Genomic DNA, 16,441 nt, shown 5'->3' with positions numbered 1-16,441 from the left:
ATAAACATTGTGTTACAGCACTTGAACTGCCCTCCTGCCCTTGAGACAGTACACTCAGCAAGTGACGCAAACAGAGGCATTGCTGCTCACCACACTACTCCAACTGATCTTCTGTTATCAGCAACAGAAGGCGCGCATGGCACTGGAGGCCCAACCTTCGTATTACGGCAGTGTCGCCATTACTTTTTATCCAGCCGTAGTACAAGGCAAATGGCGTATTTCGAAGGAATTCGGTAGAAGTAGATTGGTAAGCAGAGAATACAAGGAAACAGCTTTAGATACTGTCAGCGATATTCAAACTAACAAGTACTAGGTTTGGATCTACGACAGCTAAATGGAATGTATTTTATAATTTAGGAGTGGGTTGTTGTTGTTGTTGTTGTTGTGGTCTTCAGTCCTGAGACTGGTTTGATGCAGCTCTCCATGCTACTCTATCCTGTGCAAGCTTCTTCATCTCCCAGTACCTACTGCAGCCTACATCCTTCTGAATCTGCCTTGTGTATTCATCTCTTGGTCTCCCTCTACGATTTTTACCCTCCGTGCTGCTCTCCAATACTAAATTGGTGATCCCTTGTTGCCTCAGAACATGTCCTACCAACCAAGCTCGTCTTCTAGTCAAGTTGTGCCGCAAAATCCTCTTCACCCCAATTCTATTCAATAAATCCTCATGTCATCTACCTATCTAATCTTCAACATTCTTCTGCAGCACCACATTTCGAAAGCTTCTATTTTCTTCCTGTCTAAACTATTTATCGTGCATGTTTCACTTCCATACATGGCTACACTCCATACGAATATTTTCAGAAACGACTTCCAGACACTTAAATCTATACTCGATATTAACAAATGTCTCTTCTTCAGAAACGCTTTCCTTGCCATTGCCAGTCTACATTTTATATCATCTCTACTTCGACCATCATCAGTTATTTTGCTCCCCAAATAGCAAAACTCACTTACTACTTAAAGTGTCACATTTCCTAATCTAATTCCCTCAGCATCATCCGACTTAATTCGACTACATTCCATTATCCTCGTTTTGCTATTGTTGATGTTCATCTTATACCCTCCTTTCAAGACACTGTCCATTCCATGCAACTGCTCTTCCAAGTCCTTTGCTGTCTCTGACAGAATTTCAATGTCATCGGCGAACCATCAAAGTTGGGTAACATCTACAAATTTAGAGTACCACGAAGTGTAAAAATAATGCACAACACTGTAAATAGGTTTTAGCAACTAGGACAGCCGATATTTTTTAAAATATTGGGGATCCGATATATCGACATTTAAAATTATCCTTACAGGATGTCGATATCGAAAAATATTTGGAGATATCGAAAAATATATCGACGTAATGGCGTATAAAAATATCGGCTGCACATCGTAAATATACTGCCGTGTATACAGTTGTTATACTTCAGTACTTGTTTATTATTAGACGGTCTGTACACCAACAAGCTAGGAGTCTGCTTATCCCCCTTTGAGCAAGAACTGAAAGAAAAACGGAACTCGTTCATGCTTAGCGATAGCTACTTTGCTAACAAAGGTAACTGCATGTAAGCGGCACAGTGAAAGGTGTCCATTGGGTCCGTTGTTCCGTTTCGTCACATATCGGATTTGTCGGGGGATTTCCCAGTTTTTCCATATCTGCCAACGCCAGTGACCTAGAAGTTGTAGTGTCAAAATTGCGTAGTAAAGCTAAGGGTTGCAGTTTCTGTCGGTACCGATGAGCGCCGATTACATTTCCCCTCATACGCGTCCACTCACCGCAAAGACCAATCTTGACATTCAGATTTTTATTCGTCGTTTTCAACAACTGTGTTTGCTGTGTTTGGAGAATTTCGACGTAAAGAAATAGCACCAAAATTATTTTTTAACGCAACTAGTGTGCTGTTTCACCATATCGGAAATCTTGTCATTTCATCACACTGTCACTCAACTGTGACAAGCTGCCACGCCTTGGGTGAGCTACGAGGCTATCCATGGGGGGAATTCTCAGGATATGACAGACGGATTGCAGGTCAATGCCATTCCCTATCAGCGCCCCAAATGGACGCCCGGCACCCTACAGGCAACACAGATATCTCCCATGGCGTAATGCCTCCAGCAGCGACCGTTTTTACGACTCGAAGGTGGAAAGAGACAAAATGCTGTTTTTAGCAAGGTTCGAGAAGCGCAATATTATGAACAGAATGTTGAATGTGTTTATTCGGAACGCACAGGACGCAGCAGATAACATCTATACAACTGAGTGAGAGCCCAGAGTCTGAGACCTGTTCATTAGTATGGGGCGCCGCACACAATGCAAGAACTGACAGGATTGACTAACGTAAACAAACTGGGACATAGAGAGAAGAACTCGTCTTTGCAGCCGAGGTCCCACTTCATTGCCGACAGAAAGAGAGAGAGAGAGAGAGAGAGAGAGAGAGAGAGAGAGCATGAAATGTTAGGAAGTGCGTTACTGGTTAACTACCTGAAGAAAATTTCAGGGATAGGTACCTGCACTTTTTAAGGAATCTTATCACTGGTCTGTACTCGGAATACCCGCAGCTCAGCCAATCCAAACAGAGTACAGAAGGCAAAATACAGAAATATAAGCATAAGTGGGCAACGGCCTTACCGCAGTGGATACACCGGTTCCCGTGGGATCACCGAAGTTAGGCGTTGTCGGGCGTGGTCGGCACTTGGATGGGTGACCATCCAGGCTGCCATGCGCTGTTGCCATTTTTCGGGGTGCACTCAGCCTCGTGATGCCGCTTGAGGAGTTACTCGACAGAATGGTAGCGGCTTCGGTCACGAATACCACCATAACGACCGGGAGAGCTGACCCCACGCCCCTCTATCCATATCCTCCACTGAGGATGACATGGCGGGCGGATGGTCCTGGGAGGCCACTCGTGGCCTGAAGACGGATTTTTTTTACAAGAATAAGTCTGTACACGTTCATTCCATTTTAGGCATTCTGCTCTTTGACTTCTCCATCACAAGGAGCCTTTACATACTTCTCCTACACTGACCTGCTACTACATAGTCAGGGTCCATCTACGAGCAGAAGAGCTGACGGACTTAGCAAGAATTAGAGATCAACCGAACTTCGCCGCAGGCGAGGGTCGTTGACACATTGCCAGTGACCTTGTCTGCAGCCGGTTCAGCTTCTGTCTACAACCTAATCTGGTGAGACAGGCCAGTGGCAGTGAGAGGATCTTTAAGGACAGTAAAATAATTTTTGTACAAACATCAAAAAAAGTTTTGCATCACCTTGGTTCCAAGAGTTCCGGAACCTGTAAAGAAAATTGGAATAGAGATCAACATATAAACATTATTTCTGCCCTTTGTATTGCTCATGAAAACCACACATTGCATGCTGTACCACCATACAGCAAGACCTTCAGAGGTGGTGGTCAAGATTTATGCACACATCGGTACCTCTAATACCCAGCAGCACCTTTCTTGCATTGATTCATGCCTTATTCGTCGTGGCGTACTACCCACAAGTTCATCAAGGCACTGTTGGTCCAGATTGTCCCACTCCTCAACTACGATTCAGCGTAGATCTCTCAGAGTGATTGGTGGGTCACGTTGGCCTTAAACAGCCCTTTTCAATCTATGACAGGCATGTTCGATAGGGTTCATGTCTGGCGACGTCGTTATTCTGAAGGAATCCATTCACAAGGTGCGTGCGATGGGGCACGAGTTGTCGTCAATGAAGATGAATGCCTCGCCAACATGCTGCCGATATGAATGCATTATCGGTCGGAGGATGGCATCCACCTATCGTACAGCCGTTACGGCGCCTTCCATCACCACCAGTGGCGTACGTTGGTCCCACATAATGCCACCCCAAAACAACAGGGTACCTTAACCTTGCTGCACTCGCTGGACAGTGTGTCTAAAGCGTTCAGCCTGACCGGGTTGCCCACAAACACGTCTCCGATGATTGTCTTGTTGAAGGCGTATGCGACATTCATTGGTGAAGAGAACGTGATGCCAATCCTGAGTTGCCCATTCGGCACGTTGTTGGGCCCATCTGTACGCGCTGCACGGTTGCACAGATGGACCTCGCCACGGACGTCGGGAGTGGAGTTGCGCATCATGCAGCCTATTGCGCACAGTTTGAGTCTTAACACGACGTCCTGTGGCTGCACGAAAAGCATTATTGAGCATAGTGGCGTTGCTGTCAGTGTTCCTCCGAGCCATAATCCATAGGTAACGATCATCCACTGCAGTAGTAGCCCTTGGGCGGTCTGAGCAAGGCATTTTATCGACAGTTCCTGTCTCTCTGTATCTCCTCCATGTCCGAACAACGTTGGATTGGTTAATTCCGAGACGCCTGGACACTTCCCTTGTTGGGAGCCCCTACCTGGCGCAGAGTAACATTGCGGACGCAGCCGAATCGCAGTATTGACCGTCTGGGCATGGTTGAACTATAGACAACACGAGCCGTGTACGTCCTTCCTGGTGGAATGACTGGAACTGATCGGTAGTTGTGAGGCGTAGCGCCGTATAACGATCCTGCCTTGGAGGCGGTGAAGTGGGAAATGTGCCTCAGAGCTGGAGAGTGACAAATGGTAACGCGAGACTGGACGCGCACGTAGTTTGTGTATCAGCCGATAGAGGACGGTATTGGATAGAGGACTGATTTAATTTCGATTGTGCCCAATAGAGTGCACTAAAGTAATAGAATGTTTTTCATAAACTGTTGTAGTACTTTCATAAAGTGTTATTATTTCCTTTTGTGTAGGTAAAGTGTTATAAATGTGTTTTATCAGTATGAATGATGCGTGAGTGTGTTTAAGGTTAATATGAAGATAACTGTTTAACGAGTTATGTAGTAGGATTTAGTGTGGGAACATTTCGAGGAAGTATGGATATGAACAAAGGGGATTTTCGTAGAACAGATTTATAAAGTAAGTTTATGATAAAAGGAAAGTTAATTCAGGTATAAATCACAATAGTAAATAACTTCAGTGTATTAGATAATTACGTCGGTAAAAAGTGCAGTCGCGAGGTTTACTATTTTGCGATTGGTTATGGATGAAAAGCGCGGACTGACGCGGGAGAATGTTGTTTTGCTATTGCCTGTTGAGTAAACTAACCACTGGTAAAGCAATATTCTTCGCGCGCCTTTCTCTGCAGGTAGAGAAGACTTAGAGTATTCTAGAGAAGAGTCGAAGCCTAGCCATGAAAGTGATCGGACATGTGCAGTAGTAGTTCCGATGGAAACGATAAGTTGCCAGATCTAGCAGTGTTTCATACATCAAAAGTGTTGGAAAGTGACAGCATAATTATTCCGATGTGTGTGTAGAAACTTCGGAATTCTTAAGTGAATTTTGTGACGACAAAAGACATATATTCCGTGTGGCGTATTGAGCAGGTCGGTGGCTAAAAATTGAGACTGCATTAGGTACAGACAAACTTAATATTTGGTGAGCATTCTCAATCAAAAACAATCAGTATTTTTTTTAGCTATTACGTTTTCGGGAAATGCAACACCATAAACTTGCTAACGTGAGTGAAAGGGATTATGAGTGACTGCATTAAGACTAGCACGGGCTTGGCAGTGATACTTGTTCACCTAAGTTTCAGAATATATTAATTGAGGACAAAATTTCCAACCTTTCATTTCGTGTTTCTTCCGAAACGTAGATTAGTGAATTTGATTGCAGACTGGTTCACGTCGAAGTACAGTAGGTTTAACTCGGCTTTCCTACTGATGATCTGCTGAGACAATGTTCACAGGTAGCTGCAGAACAGTCGTAAAGGGACGGAAAGAACCGCGCCGCCGCAGTTGGACCCCCTCCATCTAATAGGCGCTAGCCGACCGGAGTGGACGAGCGGTTCTAGGCGCTTCAGTCCGGAACCGCGCGACCGCTACGGTCGCAGGTTCGAATCCTGCCTCGGGCATGGATGTGTGTGATGTCCTTAGGTTAGTTAGGTTTAAGTAGTTCTAAGTTCTAGGGGCCTGATGACCTCAGCTGTTAAGTCCCATAGTGCTCAGAGCCATTTGAACCATTTAATAGGTGCTACTCCTCCATGGCTGTTTACATCTTTGGGCGCTTTTATTGACGTCTCTGAACAGTCAAAGAGACTGTGTCTGCGATACAGTATCCACAGTCAACGTCTATCTTCTGGTTTTCTGGTAACTGCGGTGATATAAAACATTTTTTGACGTGTGCAGAATTTCAGTGAGCAATTTGATTCCAATTCCGTCGTCAGTTGCTACGTATTCGCGTCTCTGCTACTGCCTGTCTTTTATACTAACATCACGAAAGTCAGGGTGCGCTTAAGCATTAACCTCAGAATTAATCAGTGCTGCTATACTGCCACGTCTGCACTTGTGCACTATCTGTAGCGAAGAAACCCCATTGATTTTGGGGCTTATGATTATTACGATTATTTACTTGTTCCGCTGTCATCTACTCGTTCCTTTCCTTTACACCTATAGTAGAGAAACACACTGTGTACTTCCAGAATCGTCTTCTACTTACCAGATGATGCCATTTCATACGTATAAAAGAATGACATTTTTCTTCGTGCTATTTTGTAGAACACCGACATGTTAAGGCCATGACTAAGTGCAAAATGTAAGTTCATTCTTTCAGAGAGGCAAATAGCAAACATTAACCGTTGATAATGCTATTCATTCCCGTAAATAGCGCGGCAAAACGGTGTCGAACCGAAAGGTTTACCTAAGACGGCTGTTCACAAGATGCACATTTCTTTAAGTTTTTGGTTTTCTTCTTCCCTTTGTGGCGGAAAAGTCGTGGGCTTATTATGTCCCACATTAAGAAATGAAGTTACAAACGGCCTTTTTAGACGCAGTTATCCTGCACAATTATCATACAGAATGAAAACAGGTTTTAGGACTGAGTAATTGTAGCTTTATTTCACTGTCTCAGAGATCTTACAATACATACAGCGATTTGATAGTGGCAAATTTACATGCAATAATCCTTACATTATATGCATTTAATATTCAATGAGAATTAATTACAAAAAAAGTCAACAGATGTACCAATAAAATATTAACTAAATGATATTATGTAAACATTCTGGTATACTCAGGATACAAAATAAGTGGCTAGAAATTAATATATACTACGACAGTAGAAATTATACTAACATACACTGATGGTAAAAAATCGTAACACCCAGACGCGATTGCGGGAATAAACATAAGCTGATAAGCGTGTTTCTACATCTGAAAGGTGAAGTCCATTCAGTTTCAAGTCGATTTCATAAGAGTGGCACTATCAGTTCTACTACGATTATTCGAAACATGTTTGTTTTCAATAAACATTGTAAGTCTCGAGAGCTTAGTAACCTTTGAGACTGGTAGTGGTGAGTAGATGTTGGTCAAGAAAGCTCTTAAGGTGACAAAGACGCCATTATCAACACCTGACTGAGTGTGAGCGAAGCCATATAACAGGGCTACGAGAAGCTGGACGTTCTTTCTGTGATATACACTATTGGCCATTAAAATTGCCACACCAAGAAGAAATGCAGATGATAAACGGGTATTCATTGGAAAAATACATTATACTAGAACTGACATGTGATCACGTTTTCACGCAATTTGGGTGCATAGATCCTGAGAAATCGGTACCCAGAACAACCATCTCTGGCCGTAATAACGGCCTTGATACGCCTGGGCATTGAGCCAAACAGAGCTTGGATGGCGTGTACTGGTACAGGTACACATGCAAGCTTCAACATGATACCACAGTTCATCAAGAGTAGTGACTGGCGTATTGTGACGAGCCAGTTGCTCGGCCTCCATTGACGAGACATTTTCAATTGGTGAGAGGTCTGGAGAATGTGCTGGCAAGGGCAGCAGTCGAACATTTTCTGTATCTAGAATGGCCCGTACAGGACCTGCAACATGCGGTCCAGCATTATCCTGCTGAAATGTAGGGTTTCGCAGGGATCGAATGAATGGTAGAGCCAGGGGTCATAACACATCTGAAATGTAACGTCCACTGTTCAAAGTTCCGTCAATGCGAACAAGACGTGACCGAGACGTGTAACCAATGGTACCCCATACCATCACGTCGGTGATACGCCAGTATGGCGATGACGAATACATGCTACCAATGTGTGTTCACCGCGATGTCGTCAAACACGGATGCGACCATCATGATGATGTAAACAGAACCTGGATTCATCCGAAAAAAAATGACATTTTGCCATTCGTGCATTCAGGTTCGTCGTTGAGTACACCATCGCAGGCGCCTCTGTCTGTGATGCAGCGTCAAGGGTAACCGCAGCCATGGTCTCCGAGCTGATAGTCCATGCTGCTGAAAAAGCCGTCGAACTGTTCGTGCAGATGGTTGTTGTCTTGCAAACGTCTCCATCTGTTGTCTCAGGGATCGAGAAGAAGCTGCACGATCCCTTACAACCATGCGGATAAGGTGCCTGTCATCTCTACTGCTAGTGATACAAGGCCGTTGGGACATAGCACGGTGTCCCGTATTACCCTCCTGAACCCACCGATTCTATATTGTGCTAACAGTCATTGGATTTCGACCAACGCGAGCAGCAATGTCGCGATACTATAAACCGCAATCGCGATAGTCTACAATCCGACCTTTATCAAAGTCGCAAACGTGATAGTAAGCATTTCTCCCTCTTACACGAGGCATCACAACAACGTTTCACCAGGTAACGCCGGTCAACTGCTGTTTGTGTATGAGAAATCGGTTGGAAACTTTGCTCATGTCAGCACGTTGTAGGTGTCGGCACCGGCGCCAACATTGTGTGAACGCTCTGAAAAGCTAAACATCTGCATATCACAGCGTCTTCTGCCTGTCGGTTAAATTTCACGTCTGTAGCACGTCATCTTCGTGGTGTAGCGATTTTAATGGTCAGTAGTGTAGAAGAAAGATCTGGCAAGAATATAGCCACTGTACATGACTGCTGACAGCGATGGTCACAAGAAGACCAGGCTCCGCCGACCACGTTACACCACCGACAGGTAAGACCATCATGTTCGGCGTGTGGCACTGGCTCGTCCTACTGAATCTCCAGCAGCCATTTGAGCTGCAGTCGGCATCACAGTGACACAATGGACTGTTTCAAATCGGATACTTCAAGGACTGCTCTTAAGCAAACTACCTGTAGCGGACGTTCCACTGACCACAAACCAACGCCATTTATAACTTCAATGGTGTCAAGCGAGAGCACATCGGTGCGCAGGTGGAGATCTATTGTGTTTTGTGATGAGAAGCTGGCTCTACCTCAGTGTCAGTGACGGCCGTGTGTCGGTTAGGAGGGGGCCAGCTGGGGACCTGCAGCCAACATGTCTATATGGTAGACGCATTGAACTTACACTATGTGATCAAAAGTATCCGGTCACCCCCATAAACATACATTTTTCGTATTAGGTACATTGTGCTGCCACCTACTGGCAGGTACTCAATATCACAGTCATTAGATATCGTGAGAGAGCAGAATATGGCGCTCCGCGGAACTCACGGACTTCAAACGTGGTCAGCTGATTGGGTGTCCGGTTGGTCCCGGCGGAGGTTCGAGTCCTCCTTCGGGCATGGGTGTGTGTGTTTGTCCTAATTTAGGTTAAGTAGTGTGTCAGCTTAGGGACTAATGACCTTAGCAGTTAAGTCCCATAAGATTTCACACACATTTGAACATTTTTTGATTGAGTGTCACTTGTGTCATACGTCTGCGCGTGAGATTTTACACACTCCTGTTTCCGATGTGATGGTGAAGTGGAAGCGAGAAGGAACGCGTACCGCACAAAGGCGTATGGGCTGAGCTCATATGTTGACTGACAGAGACCGCCGACAGTTGAAGAGGGCCCATAATGTGTAATAAAATGGTTCAAATGGCTCTGAGCACTATGGGACTTAACAGCTGTGGTCATCAGTCCCCTAGAACTTAGAACTACTTAAACCTAACTAACCTAAGGACATCACACACATCCATGCCCTAGGCAGGATACGAACCTGCGACCGTAATGTGTAATAGGCAGACTTCTCTGCAGCCCGTCACACAGGAATTCCAACCTGCATCTGGATCCACTGCAAGTACTATGACACTTAGGCCGGATGTGGGAATACTTGGATTTCATGGTCGAGCGGCTGCTTATAAACTACACATCACTCCGGTAAATGTCAAACGACGCTTCGCTTGGTGTAAGGAGCCTAAATATTGGACGATTGAACAGTGGAAAAACGTTGTGTGGAGTGACGAATCACAGTACACAATGTGGAATCCGATGGCAGGGTGTGAGTATGATGAATGCGTGATGAACGTCATCCGCCAGCAGGCATAGTGCCAACATTATATTCAGAGGCGGTGATGTTATGGCGTGGTCGTGTTTTTGATGGAGGTTGCTTTCACCCCCTGTTGCATTACGTGGCACTATCACAACACAGGCCCACATTGATGTTTTGAGCACGTTCTTGCTTCCCACTGTTGTAAAGCGATTCGGGGGCGGTGATTGCATCTTTCAACATAATCGAGCACCTGTTAGTAATAAACGACCTGTGCCGGAGTGCTTAAACGACAATAACATCCCTGTGAAATTTAAAATTTTCCCGGCGAACTGACTGTTCACAACTGGTCACCTGCCAGTTATCTTCAGGTGAGGCTTCGCAGACTGGCGAAAACGTCCTCCGTTCCGCAGTATATAGCTTACTGTAACTATTCTGCGCATGCGTCGAAAACTTGATAGATGAACCACACTGCCCGCCGGCAGCGCCCTCGCTGGTGGAAAAGCGGAACTCAGTCGCCCTGTGCGTTGCTGTTTGCCGCGGCCTTCAGCGCACTCTGTCACCTGGGATTAGTGCAAATCGTGGAGATGATGGAACTCCATTCACTGTCCATCTGGTAGCCACTGTCATGGTTTAACAGATTTTCCGCCAGTCGTATTTCTACGGATTCTTTAATAACGGAGTCCCAGAAAGACGTTGCTGTGGACAAAATGGAGAAAGATGGTTGTTTGCCTTTCTTGGATGTCCTGGTTCGAAGGAAGAATGATGGTTGTCTAGGGAATTCACTTTACCGGAAACCAGCTCATACTTATTTGTACCTGTAAGCATCTAGTTACCATCACCCATCGCAAACCATGAATTTGCTTAAAACACTTGTTTATAGAGCTCATACCGTCTCAGATCTACATAGCTTATCTCAAGAACTCGCCCATCTAAAGACATTATTCAGAGAAAATGGGTATTCCATCCGGCAGATTAACAGGGCACTAACAGTTAAAACTAAGAAGTAGGAAGTGAATAAAGAGGAGAACATGCCGGAACAATCTTTAGCTTTTCTTCCTTTCGTTGGCAACACTTCGTTTAAAATAGCAAGAATGCTCCGAAAATTTCAGGTAAAAGTGGTTTTTCGCTCACCATCGAAGATGGCTGACCTTGTGGGATCAGTTGAGGACAATCAGTTACCACGAAAAGCCGGAATTTATAAGATACCGTGCCAGTGTGGTGTGGCTTACATAGGTCAAACCACAAGCACCGTGAAAGAATGCTGCACTGAACATCAACGTTACACACGGCTTTTGCAGCCAAGCAAGTCCGCTGGTGCTGAACATTGTATTTCTACTGCACATTCAATGGAGTATGAGAAAACAATGATTTTGTCCACAGCAACGTCTTTCTGGGACTCCATTATTAAAGAATTCGTAGAAATACGACTGGCGGAAAATCTGTTAAACCGTGACAGCGGCTACCAGCTGGACAGTGCATGGAATTCTATCATCTCCACGATTTGCTAGAATCGAAGACAGTGCGCCGACGGCCGCGGCAAACAGCCATTCAGAGGGCGACTGAGTTCCGCTATTCCACCAGCGAGGGCGCTGCCGGCGGGCAGTGTGGTTCATCTATCAAGTTTTCGACACATGCGAAGAATAGTTACAGAACGCTATATATTGCGGAACGGAGGACGTTTTCGCCAGTCTGCGACGGCTCACCTGAAGATGACTGGCAGGTACCCAGCTGAAATATCGTCCGAAGTATTGAACGACTACCGGCAGCAAGCCCGAAATTTGTTTGAACAGTAACATCGCTGTAGTGGACTGGCCAGCACACACGACCTGAACCCTATGGGAGACCTTGGATTCTTTGGAACGCCGACTTGGTGACAGGCCTCTCCTCACAGCAGCACTCTGTAAAGAATCTGCTGCCATTCCTCAAGAAACCTTCCGGCACCTGATTGAACTAATGCCTGCGAGAGTGGAAGCTGTCATCAAGGCTAAGGGTGGCCTACACCATTCTGAATTCCAGCATTAGCGATGGAGGTCGCCACGAACTTGTAAATCATTTTCAGCCAGGTTTCCGGATACTTTTGAGCACCTAGTGTACACCGCAGTTGTGGTCTGAGGTGCGATTTCGTATGACAGTAGGAGCACTCTCGTGGTTATCACACGCATCCTGACTGCCAAATTGTACGTCAGTCTGCTGATGCTACCTGATGTGCCACCGTTCCTGAACAGCACTCTTAGGGGTGTATTGCATCAGGATAGCACTCGCCCACATATCGCTGTTTTAACCACCATGCTGCACAGAGTGACGACATATTGCTTTGGCCTGCTTGGGCAACAGATCTGTCTCCAGTTGAGGACATATGGGACATCATCGGACCACTCCATGCGAAGAGGGCTTTAACCGTCCCTGTATTGACCGACCAAGTGCAACAGGCATATAACTCCGTCCACAAAATGTGTTGTTCAACTGGTTCAAGAGGCGATTTTATGTAGGCGATTTTATGTAGGCGATTCAACATTGACCGTAAGATTATAACCTTTTGCAGGTTTCATCTCAAGAAATAGCGCTCAGATGTTTGATAAGTCACCGAAAAACGTTCAGTAAACGTCAGACAACAAAGCCTTACATCAGACACTTACAAAATCAATACAAAAGACAGTACAAAGCAGCTGAATATATGTCTAACTTCTCTTTTTTAGGGGCATGTCCTACTTCTTCTTCTTCTTCTTCTTCTTCTTCTTGCATTACGGCCTCTGTAGGACCACGGGTAGCCCCGTCGTGGACTGCATTTTCTTGTTCTTCTCCCAGAACCTCTTCATTCTTTCTCTTCTCCTCTCCCGCTCTTCTTCCGAGATCTTCAGTGTCCTTTTCTCCTGTCAGCTCCACTGGTGACACTCTGATCTTTTCCTGCAATCTTCTCTGTCGTTGATCCCCGGCATATTGGTCGCTTTATATTAGTTCCTACAATTTTCCTTTCCTTCTACCTAGATCCCCAATTCCAACCAGTCTCTCCGAAGTTCAATAACCCACTCGATTCCTGACTTTCCCCTTGTCCTCCCTGTTGTTTCCCACATTCTGTTCGTCATTCTCTCCATACTCATCTTAACTACATGTCCAGCAAAGCTTGCCCCCTTTTAGGGGCATGTGCTACAAAACAAATAATCCATTTCAAAACGCAAACATAAATACAAGCTTCCAGACAAAACAACTTCATCAGCTAGCAATTCGCAACTTAACGAATAACGACAACCACGCGCAAAAGATCGGATATATACAAACTCATTTGCCAAATTTGCCTCTTATATGTAGGAAAATATGGGGAAGGTTCGAGATTCGGTTTGAAGAACATTTAGATTTCATACATTCGAACAACCCAACAAGTCTGCATTTGCAATGTGTACAACTCTCAGCAGAGATTGACTAAAAAGAACTGATCACCATACCCAAATATTTGCATCATACTGAGCAAGGTAACCTTACAAATCTACTCGAAGAGATAAAAATATTTGTACACAGAAGGAAATCATCACATCGTCTCCTCAATGAACAGGTAGAATTAGACAATGCAGTCTTTGTGCGAAATTTCACTCACCTTACTTCCAATTTAAAACATAGGTAATAAACCACTAGCTTTGACAACAAGATGCGGTTAGTAATCTAATATAAACACTACACTACCCAAGCACGCATTAATACGATCGTTAAATTAAATTAAAATTTCAACTAGCCATGGTGCGTTAGTATAAATCTACTGTCACAATACGTATTTTGTTCCCTCTGTATACCATAATATCTACGTAAGAAGACTTCATAACAAACTGGTTGCTACATCTGTTGATTTTATCTGTAATTGTTGCTCATCGCATGTTAAATGCATAAAATGTAATGTTTATTGTCTGTAAATTTTCTACTGTCAAGTCAGTGCACATATTGCAATACCTGTCTGAAAAAATTTCTTTCACACGGCTGTATTTGTGATGTCGTCGTTTTTTGTACATTTCCCACACAGCAAAACCTTTTGCTGAGTCAGTGGTGCCTCAAGCAACATGGCTATGTACAGAGCAAGCAAATGTTGCGTAAACTCTATAGTATTTCTGAAGACAAGCCATCAAAATTCGAACAAAATGACGGAACGTTTATGAAATCAGTGGAATATTACTACAATTGCTCAGTCTTAAAGAACTGTTTACTTTGTGTTCTTTCGTTATGAAGCATAAACCTTTCGGTTTGATACCGGTTACGGTACTGTTTATGAGTATAATAATGGTTGCTTTCTGTCTCCTTTGAAAGAACCAGTCTACATTTGTTTCGTTTATGCTTAGAAGAATGGAAAAGTAAACTGAGGATGTGTTGGATGGCGATCCGTTTGGCTTCAGGAAAGGTAAGGGCACCCGAGAGGCAATTCAGACGAAGCGGTTGATAATGGAGGCAAGACTAAAGAAAAATCAAACAAGTCCATAGGATTCGTCGACCTGTATTAAGCGTCTGACGATGTAAAATGGCGCAACATGTTCAAAATTATGAGAAAAATAGGAGTAATATACAACATTCTCGGATTAAAAAGGGTGCAAGACAAGGATGTAGTCTCCCACCACTACTGTTGAACCTGTACATCAAAGAGGTAATGATGGAAATAAAGGAAAGGTTCAGGGGTGGAATTACAACTCAGCGTGAAAGGGTATCAATGTTACGATTCACCGATAACATTGCTATCCTGAGTGAAAGTGAAGAACAATGACATGATCTGCTGAATGGAATGGACTCTCTAATGGGAAAGAATTTGGTATGAGAGTAAATCGAAGAAAAATTAAAGTAATGACAAGTAGCAGAAATGAGAACAGCGAGAAACTTAACACCAAAATTGATGGTCACGAAGTAGAAGAAGTTACGGAATTCTGTAGTAAAATCCGGAGTAGAAGAGAATTGATGCACTTGAGATGTGGTGCTAAAGACGAATGTTGAAAATTAAGTGGACTGATAAGGTAAGCAATCAGCAGGTTGTGCACTGAATCGAAAGTAATATTTGGGAAACACTGACAGGGAGAAGGGACAGGATGATAGGACTTCTGTTAAAACACCAGTGACTGACTTACATGGTACTAGAGGGAGCTGTAGAGGCCGAAAACTTTAGAGAAAGATAGATACGGGAATATATCCGGCAGATAATTGAGGACGTAGGTTGCAAGTGCTACTCTGAGTTGAAGAGGTTGACATAGGACATAAATTCATGGCAGGCCGCTGGAAACCAGTCAGAAGACTGATGACTCAAAAAAAAAGTGCTTAGATAATATGACAGTAAATTTCATATTATCATCTCAGGCGCTTTGAATACATGTCTGTTGAACATTATTAACCAGCGCTCAGCAAGGGACTTCTATTTAGAAACTGAATCAGTAAATGATATAGTAAACTGATCTTCAACTTACATTAACGATGATGATATATAGAACAACAACTGAATTCAAAGCGATATCGTCCATTTGATACATAGCACAAATCCCTAAACTTAAATAACGTGATCTACACGTATTTAGAATTGTTTTATTAAGGTATAAACCATTAGGTGTCCAAAAGATCAATCTGTGCAGTGTCATCCTCACGGCAGTGAGCAATGCGCCGCAAGATTCTGTATCACATTTCTCATAGAGTTACTAGTGTACCTTGACTGGAAATTGGTCTCACAGCATTTTTTACGTTGTTGTGATACCGGTAGGGTTTTGTGATACGATACCCTCTATAGCGAACATCACATAGTGTCTGGGCTTCGTTGTGGCCACTTAACGCCGATCACAAAGAGCATTCATGCACGAAACCGTCATACAACTAATAATCCGAAATATGCTGTGAGACAAAGTTTCATTCAAATTACTCTAGTAAAGGTAATATGGTGCCAGGCTCTTCGCGACATTTTTATGTCGCGAAGAGCCTGGCACCATATTACCCTTTGCCAAGAGAATGGCGGTGTACAGGCTGATCCTTTGGACAGGTAATGGTTCATACCTTTACAAAGCTCCTCTAAAGGTTTGTTGTTTATTATACTAATTTAAGTTCAGGGGCTTCTGTTGGTTATTATAGGGGCTATGATATACAGATCGTTTGATGCTCTCAAGAGTGACTGGTTTAATGGAAGTGCTTGAGCTGATACTGACCATTGTGTGGGAGCTACGGGTAGAGCTTGTCAATGGTGTGTTCCGGCTAGACATTTTATTTTT

General features: G+C 44.0%; 1 pseudogene; it reads left to right on the top strand.

The window, feature by feature from the left end:
* Nucleotides 1-2,603: 2,603 nt before the first annotated feature.
* On the top strand, nucleotides 2,604-2,721 carry LOC124720683 (annotated as a pseudogene).
* The last annotated feature ends 13,720 nt before the right edge of the window (nucleotides 2,722-16,441 follow it).

Source organism: Schistocerca piceifrons, chromosome 1, assembly GCF_021461385.2.
Source record: "Schistocerca piceifrons isolate TAMUIC-IGC-003096 chromosome 1, iqSchPice1.1, whole genome shotgun sequence".
NCBI classification, from domain to species: domain Eukaryota; kingdom Metazoa; phylum Arthropoda; class Insecta; order Orthoptera; family Acrididae; genus Schistocerca; species Schistocerca piceifrons.
This window is presented reverse-complemented; position numbering and strand designations above follow the sequence as displayed.